At 40.5% G+C, this 17,606-nt stretch overlaps 1 protein-coding gene across 1 annotated transcript in view; it reads left to right on the forward strand.

The window, feature by feature from the left end:
- Positions 1 to 17,606, forward strand: part of LOC148224504 (uncharacterized) — a 203,352-nt gene that overhangs the window by 43,302 nt on the left and 142,444 nt on the right. The gene's annotated exons all lie outside the window — the stretch shown is intronic.

Raw genomic sequence — 17,606 nt, forward strand, 5'->3', positions numbered from 1 at the left:
CTTTTTCAGTTCTAACTAGCTGGAAATCAGAAAACACGGTCTCTCTTAAAAAACCCTGTCAATTTTAGCCTTTCTCTTAGACCCTGTCTCTGATACATCCCAAGGCAACAGCTGAGATCTTGAAAATGCTATTCACTTCATTCTTCAGATGGTGAAAAAGAAGCCTGTGGTAAATGTATTGTGTGTTGCCCAGTATTGCTCCAAAACTATGGGTACATTTACCCTGAATGGAGAGAGGGTCTTGATCCACTCCTGCCTTTTGTCCCTGCCCAGGTGCTTAAATTATAGCTGTCAATGGGCAGCAGCAACCTGTTCTGCATTCATTTCAGTTATCCAGTGTATTCCAAATCTTGCTTGCATCCATTATCACTTCACTGCCACAGACATCCAAAATTTCAGTGCACGGAGAATTGTCTCTTTCATTACAAGTCTGTATATTTTAGCAGTAGTCTTCCCTGCTAGACCATAAGAAATATTGCACTTTGTAGGGTAATAACATCCTTAAAAGAAGGAAATACACCACATATTTGTTCCACATATTATTTATCCACAAACCATTGAGATATGACTAGTATTTCTGTTCCTCTTCTTTCTGCATACTTTTCTTTCCAAAGCTTTAGGAAATGAATGCCCCACTCTGCTTCTAAACTGCTCATAAACAGGTTTATTTTATAGAAGTTTTATGAATTTTAGGCAATTTAATAAGCATTTTGGGCAAATCTGTTTATATTTTGGCTTTCAGAAATGGGTTAGCCTGAATGCTATCTAATGCTTCCAATAGCAAGGATGTGGAATTGCAGCTGTATAAAAGATCAGTTTAATAGGGTTTCTGTCCTCTTATGGGATTACCTATCCTTTCCAAACTGGGAGCCCCTTCTGCTGTGAGAGGAGCCCAACAACATCTGAACAATTGGCATGAGATCGGCTAAAATGACACAGGGCTAATTATAGTTCTGTATGTTTCTGGCATTGGAAGTCAAGCAGGCTACAACTGAAGCATCTAAAATGGCTCCAGGTGCCTACATGTGGGCAAGAGAACCTCGTCCTGAAATTCAATACAAATGAGAGATGGTCAGTCAAGTTGGCAGAATTTCACCCCACTTCCCCTCATTGTGTGACATCTGATTTGAAGAAGGTCACCACTGTGGTTTGCTGTGGACATAAATTGACAAAGAATCCATCCCCTCATCCCACCAGCAGAGAAACAAAGATGGATATGGCTTTCCCAGTCAACTTTGAGAGCATGAGGCCTCTCTGCCATCTTCTCAAGGCAGTGTGAGAAGGCCAAATGGAATTCCCGAATGGATTTCATCTTGGGAAAGGAGGCTTGGCTCTACCCAGGAATGAGTTCTCTTTTACTTCTACCATCCTATTGACACCTGCACAAACATGCAGGGAAAAGACAGATCTTTCTGTTGGTCTAAGTTTTCACAGGAGCTGAATGGTTGTACCATCCCACATTCAAACATCCCAAGGAATGGGATTGGAAGTGACATTTTCAATGGTAAAAGGGAGTGTTCCTGAGTAGCTGCTTTCAGAGGTTACCCAGCTCCTTCTTATGGTGGACTTAGCTCAAGGTACTCATGACACACCCTTAATTTCAGTCAGCACACTGTAGGTAATGTTTGCTTTACATTTCCCAAGAGATCCTGCTTTTAACATTTGCTTATGGCAGTTGTTAGGAGTTTTATTTATTCTGTTGAGTTTTCTGATGATAGCAAGTACAGCTGTTCTTCACACTCAGCTGTGCCTCACACTGTTCTTCAGCTTCAGTTCTTTGGGAGGTAAATATTCTCCTCAGTGCCTGGCCAATTGCACAGAACAGACCTGCAGACCCTCTTGACACTGACAAAGTCGTGGGATTCAGTCTGAGCAAAAACATCCCAATTCAGGTGTCCCCATGCTTTGGATCTGACAGGGTCGTTGCTGTAATCCCATGGCAGGTTTATATTCTGCAGTGGCAACACATCCACACTAAAAACACTTCATAAGGCAAGTACTTCCAGCTTTTTTATGCCTCGGGGAGATCAGGCCCCAGAAAAATAACAAGTTGATTAATTTCTTACTCTGACAAGCTACTGTGAGTAGCCATCTACTTCTACTGTGTCATCATAAAAATCAGACCTGCATGTGATGGAGTAGATTTTTCTAAATGCATAGAATTTAGGTAAGCTGAAAGAAGGTGAGGGTTTTATTTATCTTCCATTTACAGGTTCTTTAACTCTTCCTGTTTTCTCCCTGTTGCAGGTACAAGGTCTGCCGGGATTTACCTTTAATTAAACCAGACAGAGCCTAGAGATTTTGTACCAGTTACATATAGTTCTGAATAATTCAGCAGCTTTTGTGCAGGGCCTTTACTGAAATTAGAAATTGGAATGAAAGTTCTCATGCAGCCCAAAGGAATGTTAAGACTGGAGAATAAGATTTTTATGGAGACATTCTTGCGTAAGTAACAGACAATGGCAATAAAACTGAAAAGTCTAGCAAAAAAATCAAACCAAACCCACAAGAAAGCAACCAAGAAATGAATCTATAATGTAACTGATGTCCAGGAGGTAAAGCACAGGTAATGCAACTGAGGCAGTCTTAGAGTCAGATGGGAGCACAAAAAAACCAACTTTTTGTTTTAATGGAAATAACTTTTTCAAGCATTGCTTATCTTGGTTTTCAGCCAGCCCACAATATTGCAGTGACTGATGTCCTATAAACACTCAGGCACCAAACACAGCTGTCAGGTGGCCAAAGGAAAGAGGTTCAGCAATTTGAGTCCTCACCCATCCATCTCAAAAGGTTTCACCAAATGCTGTTGTCCATAACTTGACTGTGAATCTGAGTTGACTATGTTTGTTTGCCATTTTGTCTAGAATCAAAGTTTTTGGACTGGTTTAAATAGTTGAGATAGGTTGGGTTTTCCTCGCTCATTCCTGCTTGAAAACTCATATATTTATCATGAACACATGATGCTTATCATGATGCTTTGGACACATGTAACCAACAATTCTCTCAGACTAGGTTTTCCTTTATGTATTAGCAATTCCACCCTGATGTAAGATTTATATAAATTTTCTGTGTACCTGTCCCTAAAGAAAACTAAATGAACACAGTATAGACATGAATTCATGTGAATTCATTGGCTTTTGGATACTACTTGACCATAAAATTATTAAAACAAGCTAATATTTCTATACAGTAACTTCAACATCCAGGCTGTAAGTAGTATTTACAAACACATAATTCATCATGCCTTGACTACTACATTTAGAAGATGGTTTACATCCCTGAAAGCTTATTTACTTCCTTCACGGATGTAATTTGTTCTAATAAATTATATACTCTCTATTTAAAAGCCTACCCATAGAATACATTTATTTTTCCCTGAGCATGACAATTGTGTCTCTGCCACCAGGGTGGACTTTGCCAGTGGAAACTGGAAGTCTGCTCTGCAGCAAGCAGTATTCTTTCTGTTTAAACCATGAGTCCGGCAAAGAGCTAGCTGGCCTCTTTATGATTTCAGACCTGTATAGAAACATCTGCTACCAAAACATAACCATTTGTGGATGGATTAAAACAAAATCTCAGTTGTCAGCAAATGTCTATTGATCCTTTCCTCTGGCTTCCAGACACTGTAAAGCTGGAACTGTCAGATAAGACAAAATGAATGGAGACTTTTTTTCCAATGCTAACAGCACTGTGAGGTTGCAGACTGTTTTCAGCTATTTACTCTTCTTATTCCTTACATCCTCTGCCCCAGCTATTGTTTTTGGAGACTTTGCTGTCACTTGTAATGCTTGGTCCACAAACCAGTGTGTGCAAATTTGGCACCTTCATGTGATATGGAGCAGATGCTGAAGCCAGAACTGAAGGCCTGCCTAGGTAACTCTTGTCCCTGGCATGCAGGAGAGCAGTGAGAGCAAGCCTGAGTGAAGAACTGGTATATCCACCACTGCTGGGGACCACTCAGAATGAGAGCCAGGAAAGTACTGAAAGGAGAATCTCCCTTGAGTCAGCCAGGAAAACTCGGGATGTTTAACCTATGAGCTCCTTAAGCAGTGGTTGCTGTGCTTGACTCTGAGCAAGTGCTGTGGTGTGGGGAGAGTGAGCTGGCAGATGCAGAGCAAATCCCAACTCATGGAAAAAACTAAGGTGTCATTGCATTAGCTTTTCTTTGTTACAGACAGATTTACCAAGTGGTCATCAGGCAGCATTTTCCAGTTTTAAAACCTGGTATTACCAATGACAGTGGTGTTCTCCTTCTGCAATTGTATTAGTGTGAAAGAATATTTGCTATATGAGAAGGTCAAGTTATCCTGGTAATAAGCAGATTTACATTGGAGAATTTGTATCTCAGTTAAAACTCGGAGTGATGGTAGTATATCAATGTGGCTAATGAGTCCTAATTGCAATGGATAGTGGTAAAAATATGCAGTGTAGTCCAGCTTCTTAACTGGTAATTCTTCAGCACATCCTTTTAGCTTTAAATCAGTGCATGTTCATTTGACCTGGGGAAGCAGGTTGAGGAGCTGAGGAAGCTAGGGACCATGAAATGGGAAAAATGAAATATTTTCACTGTGGCAAGATTTTGAGTCCCTGCAGAAGGATTCATAAATATGTTAGCAGTAGCAGGACACTCAAAGCTGCTGCTCTGTGAACAATTGAAAAGGACAGTGTTTGTCTCATACAAACTACTCATACAGCAAGTGCCATGGAACAAGGCAAGATAAAAGAAAAATAATGAAATTTTTTGATCTGATAAAGAAATTAAGTGAAGGAGACTGGCATTGGTCATGACAGCTAGTTTTGTTTAGCAAAGATTACTAGGGCTTTTTGTTGTTGGTGGTTTTGTTTGTTCATTTTTGTGCCGTTTTTTGTTGTTGTTTTGGTTATTTTTCCCCTAAAAGAGCTTTATCATTCAGTTCCTCATGTGATAGTACCTTTCTGGTGGCCACTCAGTGTCCTTTTATAGGAAGGAATTGGTGCATGAAACCCTGCGGTGTGCTTAGGGAATTTATTGTGCTGCAGAAATGCTGAGACTATAACACCTGAACGTTCAGAGAGGATTTAGGAAATGAAACAGTGTTATTGTAGTAATGTCTGTGCACCACCAGATTTCCTTTCAAAATACTGCTGAGGGCATATAATCAGAGAAAAATTTTAAAAATTACCAAATAATGGACTTGTATTCTTAGGCAAGAAAAACTTCTCAGTTTACTAATCTGGTAAAATAAATCTCTTTTCTTCTAACTACCTTTTATTTGTTGTTTTCCTTCAACGGAGACCAGACACAGTAGGAAATTCACTGCTAGCTCCAAATAGAATAAAATTGTTCACCTAGTGGTAAAAAGTGTACATATTTTGGGAAGGATAAAATATATACTTCATGTTTTTCAGTTACTCAATAGGGTTATTTATAGCTCCACAGCAAAAAATTATGTTGTTCAACTGAAACATCCCACAACTGACAGTAAATATCAAGCTTTACACTTTTAAAAAGAAAAAAGCTTTCCAAATATGACAAAAGAAAATTTCTTTCCCTAATGCCCACTGTGTGTGGGAGGACAGATGAGAGATGTGTGGGAGCAGTGTTTATTTTGGCGATTTTTCCTTCCTCAGGCACCTGTGACAGCTTCTGCTGAGAGCCTTCAGGAAGGCTGGGGAGAAGGGAGATACTGCCCTGAGTGAAAGATGGAGAAGGAGTTGTGAGCTCAGCAGATGACCTGTTTTGGACTCTGGGTGGGTCAAAGGACACGCACAACATTAGGCTGAGTCTTCTTTCTGCCTCTATCCTTCTACTTGCTAGAGGAAATCAGTGATTTCTGTTTCCTTCTGGGGCAGAAGCTGTTTTGTTCCATGAGTGTGCAGAGCAGGGGTATCAATCTGAGGCACAGCATCTCTGTGCCACAGGACACATGCCCGGTGTTAATTTTTTCTCATTGCTGTGATATGAGACATCCCTTTTAAATGTGGAACAGTAAAACATGGGTCTTTGCAGAGCTGGACCCTGCAGAATCAGATCACGAGCCTGGCAATGAGTGAGGAGGCTGCAGCCTCAGGGATACCGTGCTGTCCCAGAGGTAACTTCAGATGGGTATGTTCACTCTCATCCTCAGAACCTGGAATTTCTAGTGACTCAACAACTCTAAAATGGATAATGTCAGTGCTGGACTTAGGGGTATTTAGTCATTCAAATTTTTTGATGCTGAAGAGCCACTGGAAATAATCCATACATCTCCCCTTGCAGACACAAGTGAGTTTTGTTTTTGTTATTTTTTTTTATTCATGCAAAAAATATTCCAGGTTACCATGTGGATAAAAGACTTTAGTGCACGAATCATGAGGCCATAAAATACCAGGTGGGGAGGGACCCCAAGGATCATCTGGTCCAACCTTTCCTGGCAAAAGCAGTCTGGTCTGGACAGTATGGCCCAGCACTCTGCCCAGCTGAGTCTTTGAAGTGTCCAATATTGGGGAATCCATCACTGCCCCAGGGAGTTTATCCCAATGCTTCATTGCTCTCACTGTGAAAAATTTTCCAATTGTGTTTAATTGGAATCTCCCCAAGAGTAGCTTGTTCCTATCACCCATTGTTTTTTCCATGTGACTCCTTGGAAAAGAAAATCTTCATTTTCTCTGTAGCCACCTTTTAAAAGCTGGAACATGGTGATAAGATCTCCTCTGGACTTTCTTTTCTCAAGACTGAACAAACCCAGTTCTCTCAGCCTTTCCTCATATGTCAGGCTGGTTCTTTTACCTTTTTTGTGCCCTTCTCTGGATTCTCTCGAGCCTGTCCACTTCCTTTTTTGCAGAGCAGGAACCAAAACAGAACAGTGTTCAGATGTGACCTGACAATCACTGAATAGCGTGGACAATGACTTCTTTCTCTCTACTGGTGATGCCTCTGTTGACCAGCATCCTGTTGGCTTTCCTTGCTGCAGCAGCACAATTGTGGAGCTGTTATCCCTCAGGGCCCCCAGGTCCCTTTCCCAGAGCTGCTCCCCAGACAGGCAGATCCCAGCCTGTGCTGCACTCCCGGACTTTGCTCTCCCAGGACCTTACACCTGCCCTTGTTGAACTTCACAAGGTTCTTGTCAGCCCACTCTTCCAGCCTATCCAGGTCTTTCTGCAGGGTGTCTCTCCTGGCCTGTCCCTGCCCTTGATTGCTATTCATTCCTGGCTGCTTCTTGCTCATTGCTGGAAAAATTTCCCAACTATGAGAAAAAATCCCCCCAATGATTCAATGGTACCTGTGTGTGCAATTGTAATGCTGGTAGATAATAAGTAGAAGTTGTGCATATATTTGAAGAAAACCAGGGTCATCTTGCAAGAAATTTGTGAGCAGGAAAAAGACCAAAATGACTGCAATAATATTCCGTATTTAAATTGAGAGAACTCTTTGTTATAAGTTTATGGTAAACAGACAAGGGAATATCACTTCCTCAGTTATTTGAAGTATGCAGCATGTTGTGAAACACTGTCTGGACCCACTTGTGTTTATATTCTGCACTTATAGTCTGCAGATTATTTACCTGCTTTTTGAAATGCTGATTTGGAAGCTTTTGTATCAATTAAAAAACAACTTATTGTCATCAACAAGTAACCTGAGATAGAGTTCTTCCAGAATACAGCACCACATTATTAGAGCTAAGTTACATTATTACTCAGTTTAAAAGAAGAATTTTTCTCAGTGTGTGCGCAACAATTACATATTTGATATGTAATCAAAAAATGGTGATCAAAATCACCCATTTTGATGAAATGTTAAATTTTGGTCTAAAACCCAGCCAGTGCCAACTTCTTCAAAACAAAATTTGGAAAATAATGTAAAAGGAAAGAGGAATTAACAGCATTATTCCAATTAAGGAATGAGTACAGAGGGAACTTAAAATATACTCCGTCCTATTACCCTGGTGATCCGAAATGCAGGGGTGTTGGACCATTCTGCTCTGGTTCTCTAGAAGAAATTAGTTTCCAGAAGATGAAATTCAGATGTTCTCATAAAAATATATTAATGTCCAAGGTGTGTAGGGATGTGTCATGTGTGAGGTACTTCAGTTTTTGTTCTGGCCTTACCACTGTAACATTTACATATTGTAAATATCAGGTATTAATGTTGCAGTGCTGTTGTTAGAAACCAGTTGTGGTTGGAGTAGCGAAATGTCTTTTTTTATAGGATCCTAATTCCACTTTTCATTGCATTCATTCTGACAGAAAAGGAATTATTTTCATTGGTGTTTTACAGATTTTTGGCCACATTTGGGGTCAGAGTCCATGCATGGTGGGTGGATCAGCTTTCTTACTGTTTGATTGATGTAAAGAGCACTTTCATTACACCCATGGGTTCCTCAAAGATTTTATTAAGGACATTCTTTCCTTATGAAAAATGTACTCAGGGACAACAATTGAAGATGATTCAGGCTTAATAAGATGAGAAGGACTACAGAGAAAACAAAGGCAATAGCTAGTGAAAATCTATTTGGAGAATGTTGACATTTTCTCATGCCCTTGGGCTATATGTTCAGAAAGTATCCTTTTCTCTCACAAATCCCATCTGTCATTTCCAATTTCTAAGAGAGGGTCTGGCAAGGAAATGTGAAGAATCTCATGAGTGTTAGAATTTCTGGTGTTGTACAATGAAAATAGAACAGATAATTTTTTGACAGAGGAGATTCATGTTAGATAAATGCAGTTCAGTTAAAATGAAAGTTGCCAAAAATGCAATAAAAACACTTAATCAAGATACATCCTTGTGTTGAAAGAAACTGTTTTCATATCAATATCGAAATATATTTAGCTCTGTAGCTAAAACGTTTAGTCAATGTTTGTAATTTCCATTAAAAAAATTTTTGGCCTTATACTGCACAAGCAGCATTGTATTTATAACACAATATCGGAATGTAATGTTTAGTATACAGTGTATAAACATTTTCACAATGTAAAATTTTAGTGTTGCTAAACTAAAGATTCCAATGTCCTATATTTAGATTGGTTTGACACATTGCAGGGAAATTTTTAAAATGCAGATTAGTTTTTCCTTCTTTCTGCATCTCAACAGAATGTCAGGGTATCAGAAATTCCTAGAAAATGTTCTGTATTTTGCAAAGGTCTAGTTAAAATTAATTCGTTAGTCAGTCTTATCAAGGAAAAAGACTTCAAGAGATGAGTGAAGAGTAAACAATAAATGGTTGATTATTAAATGAATATGAAATGAATTAAATGAAACCAGCTCTGAAACAGAAGTCTCAAGCAGATTTTGAAGCTGGGGAGCAGGTTGTGGTTCCTCACCTTAGCAGTGTCACCATTTAGTTCTTCATGCATATACATCAGGAATTTATTGCAAAACATACCCGGTACCTGATTTTGTTTTCTGTACACAACTAGTCTAAGACCAGTATGAAGAAAGAATTCAGTCATGTACTGAGTAAGGATTATTTATGATTATTTAGCATATTCTTGGTGCTACTGGTATGTCTGACTCTGTTGTCGAATAAGCCAAAGGCAAACCTCCCTATCATGAGACATTGACAGCTGCTTTTAAAACCTCAACCATAAGGTGCAAAACCATTTCCAAACACAGGACAAAACAATTAATTCCCTTACTATTTGTATGTATAAGGTCTGATAATTATGTATTCTGGCCACATTTATGGGGATGTTTACAACTACCACTTGACCTCACATGTATGGTAGCACCCATAGTACCCACATTTACTGCAAAATAAAGGAAGTCTGCTTTAAGATTTGAGCTATTTTTGTAAGACTCACTATCTTTTTATGAGACCAGCTAAATCCTGAAGTATTTCTCATGATTGGAATAAAGTTTTAGATTTGAAGAGCCGGAGCTATTACGGTTTCTACTCTGATCTTTAGTGCAGGCTATTTTCTGTCAGGATAGGAATTTTTATGCTGATTTGTAGGATGTGTCCCAGTGGTTTGTGGCCAGGTGTGACTGTGGATGTTCTGACAGTGGTTCCTTTTCCTGGTGGTTCTGTTATTGTGTAGTCTCAATAACATACACAGAAGCCTAAAGAAAATAGTAGGGAGGACTGAGCAGTTAAAACTGGGTATAGAGCATTTGGGAGATGTTTTCGATTAAGGGAAGTTTTAATATCATTGCTGTCATAGTCAGGAACTCCTTTCTCAAGGTCACCCAAGGGAAGTCACAGGGGGTTGAAATCCTCCTGCTGCCCAAAGCAAGGAGCCCCTTGCCTGTCCTGTGATTAACCTGTGTTAGTCACAGCAGCAGCTTGCAGTGGAGCTTGGCAAAAGCAATGAAGTCCTCGTTACTCAACGGGACAGAGCAATTGAAATGACAGAGAATGGTAATAAAGAAAGGTTTCAGCAGCAACATTTCCCATTCATCACTGAGCTTCCTTTTATCTTCTTAGTCCTTCTCTATTTTGCCCAATGGGATATCTTGGATTCTGTAGTTTCATCTTTGAGGGCATTACTACTGCTACAATGGATAGTGTTGTTCTTATCACATTGTGCAAACAGGCTCATGACTCTGCCGTGAGCAAAAAGTGAATTAGTATGCAAGATGTCAATACAACGTTAAATTAAACAGCACATAGTAATGAAAGGTATTTAATTTAGTAATGTTAAATGAAATCTTAACTGAGCAGAACCGATTACTGTATAAAACAGAATGGATAAAAGGCTTGACTCATCCATTGTCTAGACAGGTCAGTTAGAAATATGTGGGTTAGCTTTAGAGCCATTCAGGCAATGTAAAAGCTTATTTGTAATCTGCTTGTCAAATTAAAAATGTTTTTTTATTTGACTCCTTTGTAAGCTATTAAGAAATATGATGTGTTGCCAAACAGCTTAAGATAAGTAGCAAGAAGGCAAAAGACTTGTCCAGAGTAGGGCCAGGAAATAAATTTCTGACAGATTGTTCTCCAGAAAACATAGTTTTGATTGACTTAAAACTGTTTGCAAATTCCACTTAAATTCAGCAAACACTTTTACTGATCAGAGCTAAAGAACACAGGCAAAAAGGGAGATGCTGAAAGCAGTTTGTCAAGGTAGGGTCACATAAAGGTTTGGACTTCTATTTTCAAAGGCAACAGGAGTAAGAACATGGTCCGATCACTTCTGAAAGCAGTGATTTGAACACCAAGGGAAGAGGAAAGCACATTTGATGTTCTCCTTTCTCTGATCTCTAGTGGAAATGTTTACTGATAAAAAATTACTTTCATCACCACAAATTTGCATGCTGTAATGCTTCCAGTCTATGCTGGCTGTGCAAGCAGGATGCTGGCTGGGAAATACCACATCCTCCAGTCCCTGCCTGCCTTCCTGGCCACAGGCAGGATTGTCACTATCCCAGGAGATGGAGGGAGCAACTCCAGAGAGCCTGCACAGCCCTCAGTCCTGCAGGATTTAATGAAGTCAAATGTCCACAGGATGCTTCCATGGGTAATTGCATAATTGTGAAAATATGAACTCTGCCTCTGCTTCTGCCTACATGCCTTCTCCTTCATCTTCTACCACTCACTAAAGAAGGAAAATTGTAGCTGTATTTACAAGACCCTATGAGAATTGCAGGCTTTGCTGAAGCCTGTATTTTTCTCTTTGCTGCCATGTTTTCTAGAATCAATGAAAATATTTTATTTTTATTTCTGTTTCAACACACTGATGAAATGTTTTCTGTTTTTTTTTATAACATGTTTTCTTTACAGCTTTTTTACACTAAAATATGTTACATATACTTTCTTCTTTGAGCACACTATATAGGACAACTTTTGATCATATTTACTATGAATTATTTGATTATATTCCTCATTTTGATTGGACACAATAAAAATATTAGTTAATATAAAAATAACTTCTCATTTTAAATGGTATGCATTGAATTGCTACACATGCTCCTCTTTCAAAAAATTAGGAATGATAGCTTGTACAGAGTATTATTAATCACCATTCAAACTCCAAGCAAAGTAGAGGGCTGCAGTGCTGAATTTTTTAAAAGAAAACACATAAAAGCACATTAAAAATCTCTGCCTCATCAGTCTTAGATCTGTCTTTGTGTCTTGGCTGCCAAAATTTAGGAGACAGTCTGCCCATTGCACCTCCCTCTTTGCTGCCACAGTCCTGGTCTTTTCTTCAAGTCAATTTTTGGTAACGATATCATTTGGCAGTGATGGGAACGTTCACCTTTGGGAAGACCAGGCCCATCACTTCACCAGAGCCACCAGCAAGACCCTCTTACAGTACCATTACATTTATCTGCTTCCTTACCCCAGTACCATTTACATTTCTCTGCTGGGCCTCCCACATTCAAGCTGGCTCCAGGGAAGCTGCTGGGCAGCAGCATTAGCATGTCATGGGTCCTGCAGGAAATTATTTACAGCAAGTCATGATAAAACTCAACAGTAGGAGTGCAAAGGCAGGCAGTCAGAACTGGGAATTTGCACATGCAAATTTTTGGACCATGGCCATACTCAATGTATATGTAATTCATAATTTTTAACTCATTGTCTCTGCAACTGCAGTAAGTCTTTTAATCTCATTTTATGCTTATCTTTGTACATGCAATCACATTCAAAGCTTTTGATGGCATTATTTAAGAGCAAGAAACAGAATTCCAGTCCTTCCTCAAGACACAGTGATGCTGTAAACAAGCCAAGGTTCTTAAATCTTTTACAGCATCTTCAACTCCCATCCTATTTGTGGCTCACTGATATGCTTAATTTGAACCCATCTGTTAGCTGCTTAAAGTGAAGGTTGCATTTTATTTATTTAAAGTAATTTACATTAAATCAGAGATTTGGCTGTTCTCCTGAGTGGTCATTTAAGGCAGGTCTAATTGTACAGGAAAACAGACTCATTAATGTCAAGTGGCAAGCAAGGCTAATTGAAATTTGCAGCTACCTATTACTAGCCCTTTAATAAGGTATTAATTAAAAGATCTGATACAATAAACTGACTAGGTATAAATTTTGAACTTGAAAACAAGAACAAAGTAGCTAAGGGAGGGGCAAATAAACTGGGAAGAAACTACTTTGAAATAAGTCTAGGAGAAATATGTAAATATGTTGGAAATAGAGACATATAAAACCAGATTTGCAAGGTGAACATGTCTGTTATAGTCCAGATACCCATCTCAGTTCAGACAGTTCATAATCTCTTGTTCTTAATATGTCAACCTGAAGGAAGTCTATTGCATTGAGAAACATCATACAAAGCATGGAGATGTATTTAAAAAAAGTAGACAGTTTGTTTCTCTAGCTTTACAGGGACCTTTCTTTTACCATATCAAGGGATTTAAAAGACTTTTCTGTTGCTGGAAATGGCAGCAGTGGGCAAAGGACATGCTTCAGGCTGAGGCTCAGATTCACTCCAGTAGTTCACGGCTACACTTACAAGGCACACACATTGGTGCTGGGACCACAAACTGCTGCCACTGCATCACATCTGCATTTCCTGCAGGCAGTCAGTGCTCAGAGCACTCCTCTCCCACAGGCCCTGGTGTTACAGCCCTTGGTATCAAGTCATGTCCTGTTGCCCTTCGGATACCCTGAAGAGGTGCATGAGGTTGGTGCTGGTGCTATGGCAGTGCCACCACACCCATACTGGGAACCACAGAGCCCATGGGAAGGCAATCCATATGTTCTTGATGTGTCAAAACAGCTGACTTTATTGTAGAGCATGTTATAAGGATAAAAAAAAAAGGTGTGATTTGAAAACAGATTTGAAATATTGAGCTATAAAGGATAAACCAGCATATTGCAGTAGCTGGATTAATTTGCCAAAGAGGGTGTGCTGATCTTCCAGTGCAGCTGTGATGTTGCTGCACTAACCAGTAGGATCCTCCTTAAATTTGGAAACCCTAAAGGATTCTTACAGCAAAATCTTTTCTGAACCTCTTACTAAAGCTGGCTGAAGGTGAAGTAGTCAGAATAGCTGCTCTGGATGGCTTGCTCTTTCTAATGCCCAGAATGGCATCATTCATCCACTGCTTCTCTTCCTTCCAGGTTATCTGTTTCCCATTTCTTGTGATTGGCATGCAGTAATTACATGGTGCTTTTTCCATTCAGAACTTTGTAACATCAGCTGAAGAAGTGGTGTCCATGCAACTGGCTGAAAACTTTATCCCCACAATACCTCCCAAGGAAGGGAGGAAGAATAAAATATTTCCATTCCCAATCCTCCTTTAGGTCCCTGATTGACTTTTCTGTAGGACATTTTGCTGACATATTCCTGTCTCAAGCAGCTCTCCATAGTCTGCATCTAGTTAAAAATTAGTGGTGAAATAAGAAATGTGTGAGATGCTGAGATCCCTTGCTGGATGTATCACAGGTCCAGTACTGTGAGTGTCATTTAAAACCCAAATATGACACAACAGAAGTGTGAGAGGGTTATACTGAGCATAAGCAGATTTACACGTGCCCAAGTATGTCTCTGGGCATTGAGGCAAACTAACAACTGGGCTCTATTTCTTTTAGGAAGTCTTTTTAATCTGCAGTACTGGTGCCGCCTGCAAATGCTATGTTGGGAATGGTCTCTGATGGCCACATGATGGCCAGGAAATGTCTACGTTAGCTGGCCAGCATGGGCTGGATCTGTGCCAGACATGCTTTAGCTGTTTCTTACTTGGACAGTCATAGTCAGATCCCTAAACTTTCTTGAGCTTGCCTGTGATTTTGGGAGAAGGGAGAGGTCGGATTGTCCCAGGCACTGCAGGCAGGGCTGTGCTCAGTGCAGGCAGGGGCTGACTGCATCACAGCCTGCTTGCAGGTAGGCTGTGCAAGTCCTACCTCTGTATTAAGCACCTTCTCTAAGTGGAATCCAATCTTTTCTCCCTAGTGCTGGTTCCTAACCCCTTCACAGTCCTTCATGTACCACTACTGCCCACAGCTCCATGGGGAACAGCTCAGTGCATCTGACAGGAGGACAGAGGTGCTGGCTGGGAGTCAGGAATGTAGTATGAGCCAGACTAGTGCTCAAGAGGAGCAATCTCTCTTCCCAGACTGGCACAAAGTCACTCAGGGGTAAATGTCCTTTCCCCAGAAGTGGTCAAGGGAGCCAAAGCTGGAGCCTCAGCATCCCCTGGGGACTGCTGTTACTGCAGGTGCCTGTGCTGCACTGTGGGTGCTCTGTGCCACCCACATCCCTCATAAGGAGCCAGTGTCCCTGGGGAGCCACTTTGAGCTCCACCTACACTTTGTGGACCAAGCCCTGTTGGGGTTCAAGCTGCAGCCTGGGACACGCTGGGCATCCCTGCTGGGGCAGGGGCTGCTTTTGGTGGGGCTGCCCAGGAGCCCTTCCCTCGGGCTGCAGGGCTTGGTGTCCGGCTGGGCTTCCTCCTCCTCCTCCTCCTCATCCTCCTCCTCCTCCCTGAAGGAGCCTGTCTGAACCACAGCCAAAACTTAAAACAACTGTCAGCTCAAATCCATGTGTTCTTCTCTGAGCCAAAGCACTGACAGAAAAAAAACCCTCCGTGTTTCTTGTTGGGTCTGTAGGAATTCAATTGCCAGCACATATTGCTTCCAGCAGACACAGCACAGTTTGACCTGTACCCACAGGCAACAGAAGTTGAATTTAGGAGCCCTAATAATTGCAGCAATCTGGTAATAAATGAATTAAAGGGCAACAATTATCTACTGAAATTTTTAGATCAGAGAAGCTATTGAAATTTTTAGATTAGAGAAGCTTTATTTTCATGGATGAAAAATGAATTAGTGAAATAAATGATTTACTGCAAATTATTCTTTCTGCTTCTGTTGTTTACTGATCTGTGATACATCTGATACAAAATATTCATCAAGCAAGCCTGTGTCACTCTTTTCAGCTACAAAAACAAGGGTTTAATTCATTATGATTTCCCTGACCGTTCTTTGGATCATTTACATTTGCCCAAGTGGATTCAAAATGCTACCAGATCTCTAACATTTCACAGGCACACTGAAAGGTGTAAAGAACTCTGAAAAGGTGCAAGACGAGGGAGAATAAAGCACAAGGATTTTAGCAGCCATACTAAGCAAAGTCTTTATAAGGACTGATCTGGCATTTCAAAAATAGTTTCTTCTCAACCTTTTGAGAATGTGCTGAGATTCATCATCTGAAGGGAGCTGATTTCACCTTTCAAACGGAACAATGTCCTGCATGCCTTTTTGTAAGTATTTGTTCTGTAAAATGGACAGGGAGGAGGAAGGAGGGATAAAAGCCTTTTTGGAAACAAAGGTTTCTGTGTTGATCATGCTGGACCCTGCATTGATTTCTTATCATTACCTAGAGAAAAACCAAAAGGTCACTGGAATGAATTGTTGATCAAAGAGAGCAGGATTTGAGATGGTTAAATCTGAGGATTTAAATCTACAGAACATGTTTCCCTATGCTCATGCAGCGTGACAAAATTTGAAGCCTAACTTTTCCAGATCTCGATTTTGTTTTGCAGAATTGGATAAGTAATCCCATCTGCATTTTCCCCTGTGCAAGCATGTCACTGTGATTGGCATCTTAAAATTTATTTGCCTAGAATCAAGTTAGTTAGTAAGCAGGAAAGTCACAGGTGGGTAATTATTAATTGATGAACCCAAAAAAACAAGGGTTTTTCCAGATCTCCAAAGCATTTCTTTTGTTCCAAGAAGCTTGCAAGTCTCAGTAAATTTATATGTGCCTGGAAAAAAAATTCAAGGGACTTCTTGTGTTATACCCAAACTATCCAGCTCACTCCAGAGCACATGAAGGTGGCACTGGCCTCCAGAGGTTCACATTATGACTCAGGTGTAGGCTAATAGATATTACTCTCTTCCTGGGACCTGATATTCCCTTTTCCTGGGTATGTGATGCTACGAGCACACTCCATGTCAAGATGAGGTCTGGTGCACAACCTCTTATTAATCACCCATGAGCTTCTGAGGCAGTGGGGCAGGAACACTGCACTCACCAGGTGCCCCTGGCTGTGTGACACCAGCAGGAGGACAGCAGGAGGCACATCACAGGTCTCACCTTTCTCCCAGGACGAACACAAGCCTGGAGAAGCCGTCACCCGGATTTGCCCCTCCCTATTCTCCTCTATTGAGAAGGTTTTCAGAAGCCAGTAAATTGGAAAAGATCATAACTTGCTGGTACAGATCATTCTGCTGTGGCCAGAAACAGTTAACTTTTGAACTGTAGGCTTTCCTGGGTCCACTAAAATGAGCTGTAGAGTCAGATTTAATAATTTAAGAGCAGGGTCGTAGGTTTCCTGCATGTAGGAGTCCGGGGGAAAAATGTTCATCAAATCCTGAAATTCAGAGAAAACAAAGTTAAAAAGGAAATGCTTGTTATTCTACTTTTAAGGAACTGGATGTAGTACAAAGCACTGATTCTGGTAAGTAGCAGTCACTGAGAAATGATCATAGATGTAAATTCCTCAAACCCTCCTCAGGCTCAGCTGACTACAGGTCGCAGAAACGTGGCTAAAACTGGGGACCCAGAGCTTTGGGAAACGTGCACAGAGATCAGGGGAAGTTTTGCTCCATATCTTCAACAGAACCTTTATGGTCTCTGCTTCATTCTCAAAGACACCAGTACAAATCCAGATTAACTCAATCTCCTGACACAAGACAGAGATGCTTAGAGTTGCCCCAGTCTCACTGAGAGCAAGATTTATGCCATACATT

Source organism: Sturnus vulgaris, chromosome 3 (genome assembly GCF_052056855.1).
Source record: "Sturnus vulgaris isolate bStuVul1 chromosome 3, bStuVul1.hap1, whole genome shotgun sequence".
Lineage (NCBI taxonomy): Eukaryota > Metazoa > Chordata > Aves > Passeriformes > Sturnidae > Sturnus > Sturnus vulgaris.